Source organism: Mytilus californianus, unplaced genomic scaffold, assembly GCF_021869535.1.
Source record: "Mytilus californianus isolate M0D057914Y unplaced genomic scaffold, xbMytCali1.0.p SCAF_18, whole genome shotgun sequence".
NCBI classification, from domain to species: domain Eukaryota; kingdom Metazoa; phylum Mollusca; class Bivalvia; order Mytilida; family Mytilidae; genus Mytilus; species Mytilus californianus.
Window position 1 is genome coordinate 11918040 of NW_026262666.1, and position 19162 is coordinate 11937201.

Here is a 19162-nt window from a genome sequence, read left to right on the forward strand (position 1 = left end):
TTTACAACAAGGCGTTTAGCTGACATATTTATCATTGATAAATTTAATTCGAAATTTGAACGATGCGATATTTGTTTGAATTGTTCGAATCTAATAAGGGATCGTTTTTTGAAGTTCATCATAGACTTTTAGCAATTATGACCGTGTTTACACCACCTAATTTATATTTCTAGTAATTTCTAGTACAGACAAAACTAGTACTGTGAAACTGCAAATATTTTAAGGCATGACTAGACATACATGGTTACTAGTATATATCAAGAGGTGTAGATATCTAAGATAGAATCAAAACTCATAAGGCAAACAGAGACCAACAAAATCATGGCCAAACAAATCGACGAAAAGACAAAAAACGTCTATAATTCACTACCAAAAAAACGTAAAACCGAGCAACATGAACCCCGCTAAAAACATGGGTGATCCTGCTACATATAAGCGACGGCAAAATCGAGGAAGAAGAGGAGGATATAAATGCTACTGCATTTTGTGTCTCAGAAAATTAAACACTTTTCTGAAATTTGGTATCCATTGTTTGTCTATCGCTGCAGTAGGTGGATTTGAACAGCGTCATCTGTTTTAACGTGTACAGATATAAATAGTTCCTATAAAGAATCGATTAAGCATTAGTACAAGCTAGTCATATGAGAAGGTAATCTAGAAGGGAATATCAAGCATGAGAACTACGTAATGACAGTAACAATAGAAATTGGGTCTCGGGAATCGATTGTTACAAATACGTTCGATAAACTCGGGATTTAACCACTACATGTATAACAATAGTAAAATATTTGAAAACAAACGTTGTAAAAATGTCGTCTAAAATTCTTTATTTAAGATTTTTGTTTTATATATACGGGATTTTGATCCCTAGCTTTATAACGGGATGAACGAAGGAGACCCCTAAAACAAACTTGATTATTGTCCTCCCGACGGAAGTTTCACATGTATACACACTTTTACTTTTGTTTCGAAGAAACCCTTATCGGAGTCTTAGAAAACGTAGTTTACTTCAAAATATCGGTGTAAAAAACTGATTGAAACATTTCACGTGAAATTAACCAAAATTATTTTGAACTGAGGTTTTCATTAACAAAGTATAACGAATGATTATAAAGTGAATAAAATAAATTCTCTTAAAATCAATAAAGACAATTCTGTCAGAATGATCACGCAAAATCCTTGGAGTTTTGGAAGGTTATTTGAAATGTTGTATGACACATTTTCTATCATCCGAGACATTATACAATTTGAAACTGTCTGTATTGTAATACTGAATTAAAAACTAATAATAAATTTGATCATTGTCAGTTCACGTTAAATCACGCAGCTGACGTGACAGAAAAATAAAGCAGAAATGGGTCTAATGGCTTCCTTACTAACAGATTTAATTTGCTTGCTTGCTAATTTAATCCACAGAAAACACTTATGAAAGTGGAAGTATGTAATTTGTGAAAACAAACACGAACTGGACTAATTGTTAATTGACATATACACGCGAATATACTTTGATTAGAATACAAACTGTTGTAAAAACTGAAATATCATTACTTTCACTTCGGTATGATTATGTTGAATTATTAATCCATGTATATTGTGAATAAACATTGACATTTGACGAAAAGACAAAATCAATTATAGTCATTCAATAAATGAAAAATCCAGTAATAGGTACATGGTATTCAACAATTGGCGTATCAATTGTTCATTTAAAAAAAACTACGTTTAGTTTTCTTTAAATTAACACAAAAAATGTTTTCCATGTACTATAATCTATACAAAATCTGAAAGCTTTACACATTCTGTAACTTAAAAAAAAAGCTTGCCGGGTGACCCATACTTGTTCATACTTTTGAAAATAACATAAAAATAAACTACATGTTTGGCACAGTATTAAATAGATGCTATCGGTTTTAGAGAAGATAAAAAACTTCTACATCAACAATGAAGTGTGTAACTTCTTATTTTTACATGTTGTATAGACTGTTATATTTATTTGTGCGTTTATCTGTGATGAGTGTTCTTGCGTGTGTTTGTGCTGTATTTCTGTCACGAAGTGTTGTTATTTGAGTGATATTTTTTTTACACTGCCATATAAGAAGGAGGTTTGGCTAGCCATAAGACCAGGTTCAACCCACCATGTTTTCTTACAATATCCTGTATCAAGTCAGGAATATGGCAGTTGTTATCAAATAGTTCGTTTCTATATATGTTGGTGTTTGTTTTTGTTGCACTTCAGTGTTTCTGTTGTTCCTTTGTTTTCCTCTTATAGTTGATGTGTTTCCCTCGGTTTTAGTTTGTAACCCACATTTGTTTTCTCTCAATCGACTTGTGGCTTTTGAACAGCGGTATACTACTGTTGCCTTTATTTATGATCACCAAACATTTGAATAGAAATAGAAAAAGAAGAAAAAAATGCTTGAAAGTTTAATGAATAGAGAAACTGTGTACATGACTACTGCCAATACAGTGGGAAATCTAGTGGTGTAACACCACTAATTCGGGCCTGGTCAGAAAATAGTACATATTTAACACACAATAGTTCCGTGCACGGGTGTAACTTTCAAAATATGTAGAATATTTAGGTTATTTTGGTATCAAATGAAAGATGAATGACTGGTGATCATTGTAGAACACTTTTTGACTTTTAATTCTGAATAATAAAAAAAAGGCATGAAATTTAAAAAACATAGAAAGCAATGGGGCCATGAATTAGTGGTGTACCTCCTAGTGACAAAGTATTACCTCCCCTGTAAACACTGAAAACTAGATCTTCTCAACGTTTGTTCTGTTTTAGTGAGGACTGCTAATACATGTACAAAAATCGAGACGAACTTTTCTTAAAATTGTATAAAAAATAGTAGAAAGATACCTACTTTATAAGAATAGTTATCTTTGATTGTTTAACCTGCACAGACAGACTTTTAAATTGTTATATTCACGAAAAATCAATATTTCTCTATTGAATGTAAATGTGACAAGAGCAGACCGGTATTCCCGATAACTTAGGTGTAAAAAGATAAGTTTACTTTGGGAAATTGTAACATGCTAAGGACTTTGTGGAACACTCCGAAAATTGGTGACCCGAAAGATCTTTAGATTTTGTATGTACATGATTTTTTCCAATTTTTTTTATCAATATGCAGCAAAGATTACCATTTTTTAGATTTCATTTTCACAAGCTTCTAATGCAATTATCTCGATAGATACTGAACATAAAACATCGTGTATTTGCATAATAAAATTGAGAATCGAAATGGGGAATATGTCAAAGAGACAAACAACCCGACCAAAGAGCAGAAAACAGCCGAAGTCCACCAAAGGGTCTTCAACACAGCGAGAAAATCCCGCACCCAGAGGTGGTTCTCAGCTGGCTCCTAAATGAAATTATGTACTAGTTCAGTGACAAAAGGACGTCACACTAAACTCCAAAAAATATAAAGGAACTAAAATTAAAAAATCATACAAGACTAAAAAAGGCCAGAGGTTCCTGACTTGGGACAGGCCCAAAAATGCGGCGGGAATTAACAGGTTTTGTGAGATTTCACCCCCACCCTAATACCTCTAGCCAATGTAGAAGAAGAAACACATAGCAATAATCACAGTAAAACTCAGTTTAAAAGAGGTCCGAGTCCGATGTCAGAATAGGTAACAAAAGAAACTAAGCAAAATGATAATGATACATGAATTAACAAAGGACTACTAGCAGTTACTGACATGCCAGCTCCCGACCTCAATTAAACTGATTGAAAGATTATGTCTTCATCATATGAAAATCAGGTACAATCCCTCCCGATAGGGGTTTAGTATCATACCATCATAAAATATATGAGAACATAACCCGTGTCATGCCAACAACTGGTTTTAGATAAATGTGTTTATTCCGATGCAAAGACCCTATGTGTGAATCAATATTAATACCAAAATATGCAATCCTTTATGACCTGACAACAGTATCGTAACTATATCCCTTCCGAATAATTCTGTTTAAAGGTTTGGTTAGCTTTTGAGGTGAATGCCGACATTTTTGTGCTTTGTAAAGAATATTACCATAAAATATTGGATGTGAAATACCTGAACGTATAAGATGTCTGCATGTTGATTTATATTTACGAATGATATCCTTGTACCGATGGTCAAATTTAGTAAATGTTTTGACTAGTTTGTGATATCGAAAACCCTGGTGTAATAATTTTTCAGTAATACAGATATTTCTTTTGTTGAAATCAAATACGTTGTTACATACACGAGCGAACAAGTTGAGGTATATAAACACCATAAGATGGTGACAAGGGAACGTCACCATCTAAAAATGGATAATTAACAATAGGAAATGAAAAATCATCTATTTTATCATACATTTTGTTATTAAGCTTCCTGTTAAAGATATAGATATCAAGATCTAGGAAAGGGCAGTGTTCATTGTTAGTATTGGCTTTATTTAAAGTCAGTTCGGCAGGATAAATCTTTTTTGTGTATATACTGAAGTCGTTATTATTGAGAGCAAATATAACATTTAAATATCTAAAAGTGTTATCAAATTTTGAATCGGATGTTGTTTCGATGGGTCTTTGCTGATTTTAGTCATACATTGTAACTCATAACAATACAGAAACAGGTCCGCAATAAGTGGTGCACAGTTAGTTCCCATGGGAATTCCGATAACCTGACGATATACGGAATCTCCATAGCGAACAAAAATATTATCTAGTAAAAATTCAAGGGCAGTTATAGTATCAAAGCAGGTCCAATTGACATAGGTCTTTTGTTTGTTGTTACTAAAAAAATACCTAAAATAGTTAGAACATATATATTCGCATTCCGACTTTTTAAATGCCCATTTAATCAGGTGTGTGAATTTTTTCCTAATAAGATTATGAGGCAAAGTGGTATATAGGGTAGAAAAATCAAAACTTTGAACAAATTCAAAATCACCAATATAAGCATGCAATTTATCAAGTACTTCCAACGAATTTTTGACACTCCAAAAGTAATTAATTCCCATATTTTCAAAGGGCTTATTTGAACAATTTATTACCAGGTTTTTGATTGTACCAAGTGTACTAGTAAGTAGAATGGATAGTTTAGTAGTGGAACAATGGCTTGAAGACGAAATAAATCTATATTTGTTAGGAGTTTTGTGCAGCTTCTGAAGGCAATACATAGTTGGAACTTTCATTGTATATGGTTCTGCTTGTAAAGAGGTAGATAAAATTTTATGTCTTTTACAGATGTCATTTTCCGAAAATGGAGTCAGTTGGAACGTTGGTGAATTCGTGATTTCCTTTTTTAGAATGTAAAATTTACGTCAAACAATAATGATGTTGTTAACAGCCTTATCAGCCGGGACAAAAACAAATTCCTTGGCGAGTTCTTTAAGCTTATGTTTGATACGACAAATTGGGCTATTATAGTTGTTGTTAGGAGTAAAATATTCTTTAAAATGTTGAATACGTATATCAACTATGTTCATTATCGAATTTAAAAAAAGAATCTAATGATTTCTTGTCAGCTTTTTCTCGTTTTATCCATTTAGAGCAGTAAGTACGGAGTGAGTCGGGGATGATGTTACGACACTCATTCCAATTAATAATTGACGGGGGACGATATTTAGGTCCTTTACTGAGGAATGTTTTTAACTCTCGGTCACGAACGATGTTAAGGTCTCCTGTTATAACATGGGAACTGGGACCATAAATGTATTCGGAATTACTGTCATTTCATGACGTAGGTGAACTGTCGCTGATATTAACATCTTTACACACTTTTCGCTGTATATTAAACACATACTTCCGGGTAGATTTTTTGTAAACATAACAAATAAGAGGGAGTTCAGTTTTATCAAAATAGCTAGGACGTTGATCATTAAAAATACAGGCAATATTTACAAAATCAAAACCTTTATTGACATATTTAATTTTGATAAAATGTTTTTTGTGATCTTCAGGGCGATCAATTTTTGGAAACAGTTTAGAATAACAATATGCAATTATAATTTAGACTATTTCATACTTAGGACTGCAATATGGAATTGTGTTGCATTCTTCCAAAATTTGATGTAATTTATTAACAGGTAAAGAACAGAGCTTGGTTAATAGATAATGGATACCGTTGTTTTTTGAAATAGAAATTAGGTCCGAAATATTTGTATTGTTATCACAAAATTTTCTTTGATTGCGATTTATTCTACGCCTATGTGAACGATTTTTACGAACTGTTTTAGAAACTATATCCAAAATATTAACAGAATATGTTCTGTGTATTTCTAGTAACACAGTTAAACAAACAATTTCTTTCAAATGTACAACAATTATTATTTAGAAATGACTTTTGATCAATATTGTCACTGGCATTCTTTTATTATTGACTTTCTCGACTCTATCATAAGAACAGTGAATTTTCTTTTGTTTTCGTTCACTAGATTTCCCACTGAATAAGAAAGAATTTTCACTGGAAAAAATGGCCAGTTAAATCTTCCTACATGTGTCATTGTATATGCCAGCTCTAAGCCAAGAACCTGTCAGAAGTTCATTCTTGTCATGTTTAAATATTGTTCTTTCAGTCCAGCCGATTCGTTTATATTTTTAAAAGAATTGTGGGTTTGATGATAAAAGCATGAAACTTTGCACAATTGTAAATATATATATGGTAGTCGATTAAAGCTATAAACCCACTCTTAAAAGTCCAATATGGCGGCCATTTTCAAAATGGCTGCCAATTAGTCAAAATTTCACCACCATGCATAAATGAATCCAATAATATTCAAATCAAATCTTTTAATAGCATATACAATGTAATCTAATGTTTCTAGTGAGTCATGGCGGTGTATTTTACTTAAAAACTTTTTTTAAAATGACGGAAAATGTCAAAATGACTGCCAAAAAGTGAAAATGACAAGGCTCTTCTGATATTCATTTCTTTCATAGAATTGCACTTTGCAGTTCATACGATATTCTAGGGATTGTTTCCATGACACATCGATGCTGCTTGTAAGACAATTTAATCAAAGATCCCGTAAATGTAAACATTCGAACGTTTTAAGGACGCCTTTATGAACTGTTTTACTGTATACCATCTGAGTCACAAATGATAATTTAAATACTCCAATTCTCCTTGCCAAAATCATTTCCTTTTCATCGACTGTGGATTAAGAAGATCAATAGACATGACTCATCGCCGATTTTCTACTTGCAATCAGTAACACCACTCGTGCTAACAGTCGGCAAGAAACTACAAACCCTTCTGGAACACCAGCGTTGACCCCTAGTTTTGATGAAAAGAGACTCGTGTTGTTTATGCTGTCACTTTTTATGTTATTTGTTCTTTATTTTTCAATGTCTGTGTTGTCAACAAGTGAAAGTCGTGTTTATCCATCGTACAGGCATGGAAAACCTTATTATGCTGAGCCTGACTCAGCTAGTTTAACCAAGAGCTAATCACAATCTCGGCAAATTATAAAAATAACAACTTGTGAATTGTAATTCCACGAGAAGGGATAGAGCAGTTATTACAGAGTGTGTATTGTTTGGTAAACTGAAAGAAATAAAAAGACAATATTTTACAATATGTTCGAATGAAATATAAAAACGTTAAATGCAATATTAAAAATCGAGTCAAACACGAAAGTAGAATTTGCAGTTCAATTCAAAGAAATAAACAATTACAGTTCGTATTCGTTGAATAAACGTGTAATTCATGTTAACGGAATTATAAGAATATATATTTAACAGTTTATAATCGATTTGGAACGTGCTTGACGGTGGTTTGTCACAATGTCCTCAGGATCAAATTTGTCGTGTCCTCCTTTTGCAATCGAAAGGCAAGGAAAGGAAAGCAAACGGCAGTTCACACGGTTAAGTCCAGATTCAAATCCGGACAATATGAATGTCTCAAAATACAATCCAATAAACGTTATAATTGATATAATTGCGAACGTGATCCAGCATTCATTTCAAACTTTCCCATTTGGTCAAATGTTAGATACTTTACATATACCAACATGTTTTAAATTTGATAATAATGGATATGATTCATCAAGCTATTTAAACAATAGCACCTAGGCAGCTGACCATTCTTGAGCACCTGAGATCATCCCTTGTTTTATGAGGGGTTGGTGTTGCTCAATTTTTTAATTTTTGTGTAGAGATGTCTTGACTGATGTTAGTCTTTTGCGTTTATTTTATCTATGCTGTAGTCTAGTTTTGTTTTTCTAATAATTTTTGGGTACCTAAGTCATGCAAGTGTCTTCTTCATTTTTTGTATCATCTAAACAACAACAGATTTTCACAGCAGTTTCAATGTTTATTAAGGATAGCTTATTTAGCCTTTGCACAACACCTCACTACATTTTAAACAGCACTGTACATAACATCATTGTCCTCGCATATCTTTATCTCCCGTTTTGATATCTTTCAACCACAAATTATTAGCTAATTTCAAAATGCTGATACCTTTGTGATGAATGTCCAATAGGGTATATGCTATCCGCAATACTCAAAGTAGCCCTCCTGATAAAAGGCAGAATCATTCCCCAACCTAAAGCTTTCATATGCTTAAAAGGTGGATTGAAACTTGTTAATTATTGAAGCCATTTCTGGACAAGACACCATATGTATATGCTGTATTTGTGCGATATTTACGGTCAATCCGATTGCCCTAACTTCTCCCTTTACAAGTGTGTAATTCTACTCATGGCTTGATCTACATTTACCATTTTCAAATTGCGTTTGCAACACTTGAACTGTTTAGTTAAATCGCATAATATTGCACATGGGTACTAGGAGCCATAACTAGGGGATGGAAAAATGAAAAGAACCACTGAATAAGCAGTAAAATGACAACTGTATACACCCAGAAGGAACATTGTCTTAATGATTTTACATCAAAATGTCCAGTTCACTCTTTGATGTTTTAGACTAGTTGTGGTAAAGTGGACTCAATTTTCGCTTGTTACTCCATTCTTTGAATGTTATATAGTTTTCACCAGGGTCTCGTTCCTCGGTAAAAAATATATGAGGATCTTTGTAAATGAATGAGAAGTACACCTACTGTAACCTCATGGAAATGTCTTATTCTATACTATTATTATTAGTTACTAGATTATAACAATAATACGAAGAGTTGTGCTGGCGCGTAATACATTGGAGTAATATATACAACAGTATCAGAAAATAAAAGAGAAATGTATATATTTTCAAAGCATTAGGTTATGACGAATTAGCCAAATTAGACTAAACAAAATGCCGAAATATGGAAATGTTCGTACTATGTGACGATTCTTAGGCGTAATTGAACTCCTGTTGTTGTCAATATTGTCCACGGCTGCTGTTGTAAAAGCACCAGGTATCGCGGAAGAATCCACATATTGAATATTGAATGTTTCATAGATGGAATCTTCTAGTACTGTAGATAAATGGATAAATGGACCAGACATAAACGACCAATGTAAACTGTACATTTTGTCATTTAGTACCTCCTTTATTGGTCCTAGCATCCAGTAGAAGGCTCATATACATTAATTGTGAGTGGATTTGAATATAATATTAAAGAAGAATAAAACAGAAGTAACTTCAAAATGGAAAGCGTCGTATTTGCCTCAATGGAATAATACGACTGCATTTGAATATTTGCCCAAACGATAACCATATAATGTGTTTGATGATTGTGGAAAAGAGTGTTGCCTTTATCTTGTCTTTTTGAACTACCTTTATGTGCAGCTTGTTCATGTATCGTTGTCATACAAGCAGATTGTTGCGTTTGCATGTTTTATTGCAACACCAAAATAATCATTGATCAGAAGTAGTAAGCAACTGCCTTATTAATGAAATGGCAAGCCTCAGATTACTGCAATTTTGTTTAGATCATTACTGTGTCCTCTTCAACCTGATCATAAAGAAGTCTGTTTTCATTCTAGGTTAGTCTAGCATAAATATTGGAATAACGCCAGTATATATACATGATCCATCGTTGTAGACTACATTTCTACAAGATGGTACCGTAGTTACGATTTTCTATACTTTCTTCACAAATCTTTTGATCTTTGGCTTTAGTATAAAGATGTGGCATACACTTGGTACCATAGGGCACTTAGTTTTACTGAAGGAACGTCAACACAAAACACTTTGTAACATTATATAATGAATATTTGTTGATTTTGATATCATATGGCAGCCATCTTGGAAAAAGCCGCCATATTGAAATTTCAACTTGGGTCCATAGGTAATATTGTTCGAAGCACCCAACACTACTATCATGCCAAATTTGGCCTTGAGTTTGACCTAAATAATTGATACATGTTGATTGTGTTATTTAATGACGGCCATCTTGAACAAACGCCGCCATATTGAAATTGCAAGGTGGGTCCATAGCTAAGAGCTCTTGAAACACCTAAAACTCTTACGATGCTTGGTGCTTTTATAATCAAACCCACAATTTTTTCACTGATCTGCCGGACTATTTTTGTTATTTTGAAAGTTTGGCGATGTTGATAGATCTTTCAAGGTCTCCATTAATTAAATTCTTAACTCTGGCTGATTATTGTAATGACACTTGTTTCGTATTTTAAAACACTAGTTTGGCATAAAAATGTCCTCCAGGTGTTTCCATATCGTTGGGTGACTATATATAGAATAATGGCATTTTTGTTTTTGATCCTGACTTTATCAGCAAAAATATCAAGCGGTCCAGCAAGTGACGTTGCTGCACTGATACATGACGTCATTGCCTTACAATTTCGAGTATCAAGTCCTGTCCATGATCTTCCAAATATTAGGCAGTAAGATCAAAGGGAAATGTGCAAATTGCCGATAACTCATGATATTTTAACAAATAAATGAAAGTTTGTAAAAAACTTCTCCATATAAAACAGAACTTTTTCTAGATTCAATTTGAATCATGACTTAGGATGGCTGTTTAACCTGATGTGATATGAAAATGAACCCTGTTTTGTACTTGATTAACACGCCAGGTCGGATTTTGAAGCGCTAGTTTTTGGCAGACCTTGCTATCTGTGCTCTTACTCCTTAATGCCGTGTACCAATTGGAGAAGTAGTAAATACTTATTTTCAAGTCTTTTATTTGATCTGTCCAGAGATCGGACCCACGACTTATCTCACTCGAGACGAGCGCTCTACGGCGAGACCACGGAGACAGTAATTTAATTTAAACAATAATTCCACGAATAGAAATCATTGACTGTGTAAGCATTCCTTTAAATTAAAATAAATGTTAAAGATCACAGATTTCTTTTTTCCACGTCCGAAACTTATAGGTATTCTATCAATTCTAATCAGCAGAACTAATTGACACACCGAACTTGTGAGTGAAACAAATCAGGTAATATACGATACAATTGTGCTGTACTAATTTTGACTGAACAGTATCACCCAGTGTAAAAACGTATCTTTATAACTTAGGTTCAAAGTTGGAAATTTCATTAATGGTTTATTCCGCCATAACACTCAATGCAGGAGAACAATGACAGAACAGAATGTATAACAGTCTTTCTATGTTGTGATGTTACACTATTGTTTCAGAAAAGGGTGAAGGTTTGGTACCATTAAAACGTTTAAACCCGCTGCATTTGTTTGCACCTGTCCTAAGTCAGGAATCTGATGTTCAGTATTTGTCGTTTGTTGATGTGGTTCATAAGTGTTTCTCGTTTCTCGTTTTTTATATAGATAAGACCGTTGGTTTTCCCGTTTGAATGGTTTTACACTAGTTATTTTTTGGGGTCCTTGATAGCTTACTGTTTGGTGTGAGCCAAGGCTCCGTGTTGAAGACCGTACTGTGACCTATAATGGTTTACTTTTATATATTTTGACTTGGATGGAGAGTTGTCTCATTGGCACTCATACCACATCTTCTTATATCTATATAATCATTTACAGCTCAACATTACATGAAGGAAAAACAAAACCATTGCTCATCTCTGTAAATTAAGTACTTTATTATTGATAAGATATATCTAATTAATTAGAGAGAGCATTAATAAACATAAATAGCATTGTGATACTGAATATATTGCAATTTTAGAGTACCATGTGTTATCGGGTAATAAATGGAAACGTCATAGCTCTGTGTGAACACTATAATAGGCTCTTTGATGTTGAACTTCTGTTTTCTTTCTTTCATTAACGAGTTGATATATATAGCTATAGTCAGAGGAGGGGGTAAGGCGATTGCGCAATGTTAGGTGTTGTTGTCGTAGACGTGAGAAGTAAAACGTACAGGTTCGTGCCCAGGTTGGGGAGGAAGTTAAGAACTTGATCCATGCACTCTTATAATGATCTATAATGTTATTTTGTTTTTCTAGGCATTTTATATATGTTTCGATTCCTAACATCACTAAAGAGACATTAATTGTCGAAATCCGGATTGGTGTACTAATTTTTGCACCTTTTGTTTGCGGTATACCTTCTTTTCCGCAAGTTTACTGTTTTCTGTTTGGTATTAAATTAATAAATAAGATCCATTTCGTTACATCTGGTGATCCGTTTATTTGGCAATCGCCAATGGCAGTCAGCAGGGTTTGAGAACATCCGTTGTTCGACCTGCTAGTCAAATGCGTTTTGTTAAAATATACTTTTTCACTTTTTTGGTCTTTTGGAAAATGTTGTCTGTGCTCTATTTAGACCCCTCTACCAAGAAATTTGTTTTGCATGCACACGTATAAAAATTGCGGTTTTTATCCAACGCAATCATAGGTTTGAACGTTGTTTTCAATTTATATATTTAACATCACATTTGTACCTGCATATTCATATCTTGACTTATGAGGATATATAAGGATTTCAAAGATAAAGGGATGTGCATGTGTTGTTTTCCTTTTTTATTACATGTACCTTTGTAGATAATTTACAATGGAACTTACGTACAAGATGCACTCCCTCAAAAGACCAAAAGGGCGACTAAAGAATAGAAATGTGGACACTTTGGTTTTCTTCCTACCGTCAGTAAATCTCTTGCCAAATTGGGCGCTCGTTTGGTTTTGCGAGATGTATAAGTACGTAACCTCATCCAGTCAGAAGGGGCATTGAATTCGAAGCCTCGTGTGAAGAGAGTGCTACGTTAAGATGCCGTAGATGGCCTGTTGCTAACCAAATTTTTTGCCTCTATCAAATATAACCTCATTTTCCAGTGGCAGTCCGACCTTTATCCTGTTCGACCTCTATTACAGGACAAACCCAATAAATTTGTTGTAAATTAGTTATCGTCCTGAACATGCATGCATGAAATACTTGCCACTGGACGTTAAGTAAACATCAAACAATCAATCACTTACTCAAATTGTCGACAATGTTATTTTCCACAATCAAGGAATACTATGTTTTCAAAAATAATATGTCTCATCTACTATAATTCATAAAGCAAAAAAGTTGTGGAATCGTTTTAAAATTTGTTACTTATCTTCTGACATTTTTATAATAATATTCATAATGTTTAACATTGTGTGTAATATGTTAGAGATAATTGTCAATTTCTTTATAAACATTTTGCTTAAACGAGTTTTTTGTAATCTTTACCTATTGTGTCTGTTTGTTTTGTTCACGCATCGTTGTCAATATAATGGAATTTGATGCGACTGTCATACAAGTGAGAGGTTTAGCTAGCTATAAAACCAGGTTTAATCCACCATTTTCTACATCAGACCAAGTCAGGAATATGACAGTTGTTATCCATTCCTTTGATGTTTTTTTTTTTTTTTTTATTTTGCCATTTGATTGGGTACTTTCCTTTTTGAAGTTTCATTGGAGTTCAGTATTTTTGTGATTTTACTTTTTATTGGAGTTTTGAAAAATGTACTTGACTGTTGCTCACGATTGTGTCTTCCTGCTCTGTTTTTGGCGTTCAAAGTGTAGGACATCATGATTTCCTCAGTATAGCTGGTTTAATTCTTTAAGCTGCCATTCAGTACCTTTATGTGATATAGTTTTACTTGAGATTGAAAAGGAGAGATAACTGAGTGATACAGAAACTCGTTGTTTATCAAATGTTCTTGTGTCAGTCAGGAACCCCAATTTGGTTTTAATCGCAGATATCTGATAGTCTATTATATTTATTTACAATTTTTTTTTTAAATGCGGGCGATTAAGACCTAAACATTAAAGATCGCACATGTATATTCGTAGTGAACTTATATTTGGTTACGTGGGATTGTTGTTTTTGTTTTAACTGCAAAGGAGACATCAAAATTTCTAACTAGTTTACAAATAATAGCAACAATAATGGAAATTAATACATGAAAAACAAATACGTAAACACTTTGAGTTTTCTTGCTTCAAAGAGAACAGAGGAAACAGTGCAAAATAAGGATTACTGGTTGTTCCACATTTCCGAGGGGATATTTGGCTGTTTATCCTGACAGGATCAAGACATGACCTTTGGACCATTCAGAATCTAAAGGACTATGGGTAATTTTAAATGAAAATAACGTCACGTCATTGGCTGAATTTCAATTGTTTAGGACGTTTTTAACCAATCACGACGATTTGGTGAACACTTTTGAAAATATTACCCAATAATGCATTAGATTCTGAAACGGCGAATTAGTTGTTTCCTCATTCCAGTTGATGTTAATAAACAACTTCCTACAAGCTAACGACCTGAGAGTTTAGAATAAATCAATTATTTTTGTATTTTATTAATTCAAATTTAATCCACTACTGTCTTTCTCTGAAAGTTGATTGAAGAAACGAATGCAATGTCAGTTCAGCTGGGAAATCAAAGGGATGAAGTTGAACAAAGAATAATTGATCTTTAAGATTAGATTTCCTTGTCCTAAAGATTAAGATAGTCACAGGTTTCATCATCTCGTCTACGTTATATTGAAACATTTCTTATCATAATACTCTTAGATGTATCATTTCGTAAATAGTACCTTGTTTCAAAAATTGGGCAAAAGTAGTTTAGAGATGTTTAAATCTCACAAATCGATTGAGAAGATTCAAATCAAATTAACAGCCTAAAAATGAGGGAATCGCCAAAACTTCAAAATATGTTAGAACTGGTGCGTACACAGGATAAGCGTCTCATGATAAACTGTACAAAAATTCGAAAACAAATTGATACGGTTGTAGAATTTGCCAAGATTATAACACTGTTTTCTTTTGCTTTTCCCTGTTTACATGCTTAGCAGCATCATGTTGTGTTTTATGTAGCTCTTAGTACACAAATCTTGTTAAATCGGCCATAACCTCTGAAATACATCTGCTTAAACTAAAACTCGATGACAACTAGTCTAGTTTGTGTTGTTCGGCTCATATTATTTGTGATAACGATATACTGAGTTATTTCCCTTTCTTGATATGAAAGGTAAGTGTAGTTATTGTTATACCAATGTTCAGTGACAGTTCTGTGTGAATAAATGAGGATCCTGGATATACGCCAATGAGACAACAACACAAAGACAAGCATTACGTAGAAGTGTTTTAATAATAGGCATGTGTCTATGAAATATTTCAAACAATTAACCATACCTGATCTATGAAATTTTACAGATAACCACGGATATGTTCCAATTGTTGTATCCACAATAGCGTTTTGTTTTTTGTTTTTTGGTTTTTTTTGACACATTATCGAATGTGACTTATCACTGAATTTGAACTTACCATGAACATCATAACGGATGCCACTGGTGGAGAATGATTTGCTTTCCCTTCAAGAGCCTCTCAGATCAACCCTGTTTTGGTGGGGTTCGTTTTGCTCAGTCTTAAGTTTTGTATGTAGTGTTTGTGTGCATGTTTGTCTGTGTCGTCCTTCGATTTTGACAAGGTGTTATCAGTTTCTAATCGACTTGTGAGATTTAAATATTCCCTTGGTATCTTCCGCCTTTCTTTTGTAACCCACAATCTAATTAAACAAGGTTCATTAAATTATATCGTCTACAATGTCAAAAAAACGGAATAATATAACAACACTTTTGTTGTTGGGCAAATATCCCAACTGACCGAAGGACTTGTTCAAGTCGCCATTTGAAAATCAAAAATGTTATTATGTACATTCATTGTTCTTACCCTAAAATTAAAATAACGTCACGTGATTCGAGTTGAAGTTCTATTGTTTAGGACGTTGTTAGCCAATCACAATGTTTTAGAGTATGCTTTTGAAAAAAAAAATACTTAGAATGTGTTTGAATCTAAAACGAACGATTGTTTCTATGTATTCTATTAATTGGAGTGTGTCGTTATTGTGATTTCTTTAAGGATGTTCGCTAGTCTTGTTTTTCACTTTTTGTTAGATATTCGAGATCCTCTGGTTTTATCCATGTAGTGCAATTAAAAAAAAATCCCCGTTAGCTTCTACTTTTAATTTGTTTATTATACATAATGTTATTACTGACATATAGTTTTAAAACACATTTTTGAAAATCTTATAAAATATTTGTTATTTGTTTTACAGCTTTTAAAAGAAAAAAGGGGCTAATTTTAATTCTATGAAAAGTCTAAGGAGAATCATTTCCCGCCAAATTCAATGGCTTATATTTCAAAATCAAGGACATGAACCTTTTCTTTGCTTGTTTATTTCCGTTATATATAAACTAACAATTTATAATATTAATTCTTTTAAAAAGCTCGTTATTTTGAAACAGAGTAGCAAGCGAATATCCTTAATAACTCTTCTTTTAACATATTGTCAAGGACTACAGTCTTTTGTTTTAATTAAATAACTATTATTACAACTTATTTGTTAGTCAGCATTTTTTGTTTTTGTTTTAAATTGTGGTCACATTTTCGTATTTCCATTATTGTCCATTTTGAATGGTCTTATTTTTTCCAGTTGCTTTTTGTTTATTACATTTTACATCAATAACTATCCAAGTGAGCTGTTTTATAACTTGTAAAATTAATTTTGCCGTCACATACTGTGTGTATCTACCGGAAAACAGAACGCCTAGTAGTAATTCCACAACTCGTAACACGGTTATAAAGTCAAGACATCAACAACTTGTCGGAGTAAATAACTGTAAAATATATGGCTATCTGTTAAATCTGTCACACTTGCTATCATAGTAGAAGAAAAAATTCTGCTGTTGCAATTACATCACAGTTTTATCATAGAGTTATGGATACTATTGGGGATAAGAAGCACCGTATATATAATGGATAAAACATCATTGCGTGTGTTATGGCGACCTCTAGGGATCAAAGTGTACAAGTCAATGATCTTAGGATGATAAAATATATTCCTTTTTGTGACATTTTATAGCATGGGTCATAAAGTTCACACTTTACAATTGAATAATTTTAGGACATAGCAACCCTTAAAAGTGTTATTTTATGCGTAGATATAGTATATGCAGTGAATCCTTTATAAATCCCCTTTCTAAACAACCACAGAAAACAATTTTCAGAATTAGACGTTATTATAGCAATTTTTTTTTAGAATAAGGTTGTATATATAGATAAGTCTCGATAATAATATATTTCTTCACAATTTCACATGGCCTAAAAAAAAAAAAAAAAAAAAAAAAAACTCCACATACCACAACCCTCCCTCCCTCCCAAAAGAACACCCCAAAACACCGGCCTCTTTAAACAAGTATGGTACTGTGTCAAGAACTCACAAACGCATCATAAATAGTGTGTGATTTAGGGATTTTGGCATCGACAGGAGTTCTTTTATGGTCGGTTTTAAATTTATTCAAAACTTGTATAGATTCCTTTTAATTTTTTGGTTGACATAATGAATAGACGTTTGACCATTGTTGCTGAATCCTGTTTAATGGTCAAAATTACTGTGTCATTGATGTTTACTCTATATCATATCATATTTATATTTATACCTCAATTGGTCGCTTTAGATTGAGAATTTAAAGGACTATCGGTAATTTCATTGTTTGTACCCACAAATGAATAAAACGTCGTCGGCGGTTGAACTTCCATCGTTTATGACGTTTTTAACCAATCACGACGTTTCAGTGTACACGTTTGAAAATATTACCCAGAATGCATTAGATTCTGAAACGGTGAATTTGTTATCTAAACACAAACTAATCATGTACATGTATATTCATTTACCTTAAAGTATCAAAAATCTGTCGACGCAGTCATGACCGATCAGACCAAATTTATTCGGTAATTTCAAATCCCAAATATTAATGAATAATGGGAAACATTGGTTTAGACAACAGTTGATACATAAAGATCACTTCTCAAGCCATACTGCTTCTTTTTATAAATCTTGGTTATTTTTATTTGACAGATAGAAATAAGCTACTAACTAAGTTATAAACATTCAATAAAGTTAAGCTATATGCTTATTAATATCTATTCTAGTAACAGTCGACAAATCAATCTATCTACAATCTTTGCGATCTATTATTTAATCATACATATGTATAGAGAGAGAGACATTCATATGACTTAATTTAATATAGTGTCACTGTATTGACAGGCACGTGATTGTGTTCAAAGTCTTTGAACTAACATTTGCTGATTCTCCGAAAAATAGCGAGAAGGAAGAGTAGTCGGTTAGCAGTCGTAATACTGTATTCAGGTTAAGCAACATGTCCTCTTACAGACTTTAATACTGTGAAATTATACGTTGAAACCTGAAACATTATAGAGAACCAGTACAATGTGATTGTTTGAAATGTCATTTTGTTTAATCTTTTGCCATAAACTCAACAATTAAACTATTTTCAAAATATCGAATACTTCTTTTCGTTCTTCCATTATGGGGTAAAATAATTGACCGAACAAATTTAGTATAAAGCGCTCATACTAAATGTGCACACCATCAAGGCTTTTACAATCCTATATGATAATAAATAAGAAGCATTCAATTCTTATAAATACATTACATTGTTATGCAACAACCAGATATCAAAATACGAGTAATATCAATCTTTTCGCTTGTTTTCCTGGGGCTTGTTGAGAAATTTTCATGGAAAGCACGTGAAGCCATGAATGTTGGATTTTAATGGGAAATACAATATAATTTTGGAATTTGGATTGATGTCTGCCAATCAACATTACGGATTCTAATAAAACATACGTAATATGAAATTATTTAGAATTAAATATTACAGGTCGAAGTCTTTATAACTGTAGAGTAGGTTAAGTTACTAGTCCTTTGATAATAGGTTGTTTAACGTGCAGTTGCAAATATTTCATGCATCTTCTAAAAAAGAACTTTCAATTTGACAATAATTAAAATCAAAAGT